The 5,280-nt window shown below is 43.9% G+C and overlaps 1 long non-coding RNA gene across 2 annotated transcripts; it reads right to left on the reverse strand.

Moving 5' to 3' along the window:
* Nucleotides 1-2,246: 2,246 nt before the first annotated feature.
* LOC122199584 lies at nt 2,247-5,079 on the reverse strand. 2 transcript variants are annotated; one of them, XR_006193577.1, is made up of 4 exons: nt 4,984-5,079; nt 4,697-4,769; nt 4,442-4,623; nt 2,247-2,284 (listed from the first exon to the last, which is right to left on the reverse strand). It is a non-coding gene; the product is annotated as an uncharacterized LOC122199584 (long non-coding RNA). The 2 variants fall into 2 exon arrangements; XR_006193578.1 differs by lacking the exon at nt 4,697-4,769.
* Between the last annotated feature and the right edge of the window lie 201 nt (nt 5,080-5,280).

Consider the following 5,280-nt stretch of genomic DNA (forward strand, 5'->3'; position numbering starts at 1 on the left):
TTTAAAGTAAACTTTTAAGATCGAGGTCTAACACGGATGCAGGAAAGAGAACAAATCGTTTAAGTGTCCAGTGAATTTTGGGGAACCCATCCGTGTATCCAGAGCCTACATCAAGAAGCAGATCCTTCCAGCACCCAGAAAATGCCCCCTAGTTCAGGAAACCCATTCACCGCCCCCCCTCCCCACAGAGGTCGCTGCCTTCAGACTCCTCTCCCCGTAGATCAATTTTGCGCGGGTTACAGGCAAGCACTCTGGAGGCTAGCTCTTTTCTCTCCACATTGTATTTATGAAAGTCTCCTTGTTCACCAACCCCATGGCCACACAGCAGGGGTCCGCAAACATTTCTGAAAAAACGGGTCCCTGTCTAACTCCTCGACTCTGGCATCGTAGCGGGAAAGGCAGCCGCAGCCGGTCTGTCAACACGTGATCCTGGTCGTGTTCTGATAAAACTCGGTTTATGGGCACTGAAATTCAAGTTCGGTATCTTTTCCCATGATATGGAACGTTTCTCTTCTTTTATTTTTTTCAAAATATTTTACATTAAAAATGTTTTACAGGCTGTAAGAAGCAGACGGCATTCGTTTATGCATTCTATGCTTCATGAACATTTTCATTCTGTTTCTGATCCAGAACAAAAAGATTTCAGTTAAAGCTGATACACATAAAAGCCGTGGCGACGATAATCCTATGTCTAAAAGAAAATGAAAGCCATTAATTTCGAAGGAAATTGTATATTTGGGGGAAAAACACTTTTTTTATCAACATCTAGTATCTTTAAAGCAACATAAAGGCCCCCTTTAGCAAATCCATGAAATTGCCTATCATTTTATTTTCCTATAATAAAATCTGCTTTATCCTAAGCATGATTATTCCTTCTCCAACCCCATCCCCCCCCCAAAATAGAGAGGGAAATACTCTAATTCGTTTTTGTTTTAATCAGGGGCCTTGCACAGCACTGTTTTGTTATGTGTGCCTTTTCATCTGCCTGGATTTCAAACCACTTACAAAACAATGGCCTTGGATGTAGCAATCTGGGATCCTATTATAACCTCTGGTTTGAATAGCGTCTCTATGATACAGTCCTTTGAATTTTGGCTCTCTGTTGACAAATGAACATCTAAAACACAGCTAATTTGAAAATTGGGGATGGCCTATAAGGATTAATTCATTTAACTTTCTTTTCTCGAGCTACCTCACATTAAAATCCAATAGCTGATAAGAGATAAGACAGGAGACTGGGGGCAGGAAAGAATATCAGTATTCATTCATTCATGCATCCATCCATTCATTCATTCATCTATTCATTCATATATTCAACAAAGATGTCGAGTGACTCCCCTGTCAATACGACATCCGGCATGGTCGGACACACCGCTGACCTTGGCAAATGGGGCTTTAATTAGAGAGAGAAAGCAAACTCTTCCAAAACAGTAGAAAACGACGCAAAGCAGGGTATGACTAGGCGACAGATGATCCTTAGAGACAGCCTGCCCTACAAGGAACGCTGGAGACAGCGTTATGGGATAGAGGAGACAAAGAAGGCGTCATGGAAAAGGTAAGAGCCGAGCTCTCCTTTTGAAAGCCGAGACAATGTGGATGGGTGTTTCCCAGATAAAACGGTATTCTGAACAGAGGAAATAGAGTGGGCGAAAGAACAGGGGCAGGAGAATGCAGCAAGGCAGGCTTCCTAGCAGAGGAAAATAGCATTTGTTCCCCTGCTACTGAGTCGTGTGAGGTCCTTTTATAATTTGTATATCAACCCCTCGCCAGATATATGCATTGCAAATATTTTCCCCGATTGTATGTTGTCTTTTTATTTTGCGGTGAAATCCCGATCTTGAAACGTCTGCCCTTAAGTTCACTGCCACGTTATCCACCAGGGCCGAGACGTGGAAATTACCTAAGTGTCCATCCACGGAGGAATGGATTAAAAACTGTGGTGTGCACATTCAATGGAATGTTACTCAGCCGTTGGTTAAAAAGAAAGGAAATCCTACCATTTGCAACAACAGAGAGGGACGTGGAGAACAGTCGGCTGAGTGAAATAAGCCAGACACAGAAAGGCCAATAGCACGTGAGCTCACTTACAGGTTGAATCTAAAATAATCAAACTCAGGGCACCTGGGTGGCTCAGTTGGTTGAGCATCCGACTCTTGGTTTTGGCTCAGGTCACGATCCCCAGGTCGGGAGACTGAGCCCCGTGTTGGTCTGGGCACTGGGCGTCGAGCCTGCTTCAGATTCTCTCTCTCCCCCTCTGCCCCTCTCCCCTGTTCGTGCTCTGTCTCTAAAACAAAAACACACAAAAAAATAAAAGACAAATTTTATGCAATCAAACTCAGAGAAGCAGAGAACAGAAAGGTGGTTGACAAAGGCTGGGGGCAGGGGAAATGGGTAGGTGAGGGTCAAAGGTACGAAGCTTCAGTTCTGCAAGATAAAAAGCTCTGGCGAGCTACTGTCCAGCATGGTGCCTGTGGTTGACAATACTGTTCTGTATACTTAAAATTTGCTAAGAGGGTAGCTCCTATTTTAAGCGTTCTTACTAGACACATGCACACACACACACACACACACACACACACACACACAAACACACACATACACACACACTGACGATGATGATGATGATAAGAATACTAATGGAGACAGAAGGGAAATTTGGGAGATGATGTATCTGTCTATGGCCCTGGTGGTGACACGGTGACAATGGTTTTGCTCAGAGTTCTATACATTACATAAACATAGCTTTTTTAAATGTCAGCCCCACCTCAACAGAGCGTTGAACGAGAAAGCAAGCAGCAGCATTAGTGTGCCTGTGCAGAGTAAGAGAAGGAGAAAGGCAGACTGAGGTCAGAGTCTGGTAGGTTTTCAAGGCCGAAGAGTAAAGAATTGTTAAAAGCAATATTTTCAAAATAATTATCCAAAAGCCATGGTAAGGACGAGTTGGGGAGAAAAACTGAAGGCAGGTCTATCGGTTCAAAGCCAAGAGTACAAATACAGATGCGAAGTGATAAAGTCCCAGCAGCTAGGAGAATGGAAACACACAGATGTGGGATATATGGCAGTGAACAGAAAGGAGGAATCAAATATTCAGCTCTACATTTTTAAATGTGTATGAGTAGGAAAATGTGGCTGTCGTTGCCAGAAATAGGGAAATCTAGGAAAGGAGCTATTTTAATGGGAAAGGAGTTTGGTTTTTACGGTGAACTTAATCATAAATCCACAATGGTTTCATATTAGATCAAAGCTTTGATTTTCCAACGGAAATTTTATAGTCTAAGGCAGGGGGGTCCAACTCTAGCCTACCGGCAAATCCTGCACGCCGAACACTTTTATGAATAAAGTTTTATTGGAACACGGCTTGCCCATTCATTTACACGTTGCTTCTGGCTGCTTTTGCAACACAACAGCAGATTTGAGCAGCTGTGACAGAGACCATACGACCTGGGAGCTTGAAATGGAAAAAGCTTTGATGTTGACTACTAATGGAAAAAGGGGAAGAAACAGGTACACTGGGGGACAGAGACAAAGAGCAAAGGTTTTCCAAAGTCACACATACAACCATGGCATCAACAAGGCAATTCAAGCTTTCTGAGAAAAGGTAAGGAGATCCCTCGAAAGGGAATCCCAATTCAAATGAAGAAAAGGGAACATACCTGACAACAGGAGGTTTGACTGACTGGTGTGGTCAGAGAGATAATCTACAGGCACGGGTGCTTCGAAGTTCCCGGACATAATTTTAAAAGATGGGCATCTAACCAAAGATAAGGATAGCAGAGAGAGGCGGGGCTCCAAAAGTACTGCCATGAGGCTGAAGTTCCAACGAGCTAGACTCACAGAGTATAAACAGGCAACACAAAGGACCTTGCAGCCATATTCAGAATCAAAAGGAGAACCAGAAAGACAGAGAGGAATGCAGAAGGGAGTATGCGCTCTGGCAGGTCTGGGTCTGAATCTAGGTTTGAATCTGGCTTTATCCTTCTCCTCCCAGGTGACCTTGGGGGGATTTCGGAAGTGCCTGAGGGGGGACTTGATTGTGGTTTTCGTTTGCAAACAGCTGGCACTAAGTGTGCTACCTTAGAGACTGATGGGAGGGAAACAGGCTACGCGACAGCGTGTGGCCGGCAACGAGAGTTCAGTACAGATTTGCTCCTATCGCCAACACCAATTAGGATAAAGTTTAGCTCGAGAACGTTTAAGAAAGGCAAGCATGCATTTATAAAAAATAAATTCTAAAACAGTGTCACCGTAGGAGACGGATGTGAAAATTATTTCCCAGCCTTATTGAGATAGAGTTGACAGTCGGAAAGCTGTATATATTTAAGGCTTACAGCTTGATGATTTGACGAACGTGTACTCTAGCATATCCAACAGAAAGGTCATTTCAAAATACTCGTCTGGCACGTAAAAAGAAACTGGAACATAAGAGAAGAAGAACACTCACCTCTTAGGAAAAACCATCGAAAGTAAGGCTGTTGGGCATGGATAAAAGTAGACACGGAGAGCTGTTCAAGGGTCATCCTGGTTTCATGTGGTTGCCGCAATACATCTGGAATCAGTGGGTAGGAGTTATAGGGACAAACTTCTGATCAGTGAGGTCCACCGCTCGATGCTTGCCGGAGCTTTCTGAAGGACAAATAATTCATCAAATGAGTTCGCACCATGCCCCAGCCCCGCACATACAAGTTCCACACATTACCTCCTTTAATCCTTATACCACTTTGGGGGGTTGAGATTTCTCTCCAACAGAATTCCAGAGGATTGGAGGCCCTCTTAAAAGAATAGGATAAAGTGAATTTGATACAAAATGGTAATAAAATCATAGAATGTGTAATATCCCTTGGCTATGGTCTCCATGACCCTGCCCTAGAGTGCAGAAGAGAACCAAGCACCATCACTAGTAGGGACCCCCAGAGACTGGGGACACGGGAGGAGGCCAGTGCAGGAGTGGAGCATCCTGGGACAGGCCGGGGGGCACATACTCACTCAGGGCTCTTGCCTACAGGACAGGCCATGACATAAAGTATAGACAACATGAATCCATGAGAAACTCCGTTTATGGATCCTACAGACTTGTCTTCTTGAGAGGAGAAGGAAGAGAATAAAGGTTCTAGAATTTGTTTTAAATGGTTGTGACATACGAAAGAAAGAATGTAGACGACATTTGGGGCTATATTTTCTGCCTTCCCTTTGCTTTCTGTGGGTCAACCAGCCATGCTGCCCCTCACGACCAAAAGGTTCTGGAATTAATGTGTTGTTTTGTTTGCGTTGTTTGGTTTTATT

The sequence above is a fragment of the Panthera leo genome, chromosome A1 (genome assembly GCF_018350215.1).
Source record: "Panthera leo isolate Ple1 chromosome A1, P.leo_Ple1_pat1.1, whole genome shotgun sequence".
Taxonomy (NCBI): Eukaryota; Metazoa; Chordata; class Mammalia; order Carnivora; family Felidae; genus Panthera; species Panthera leo.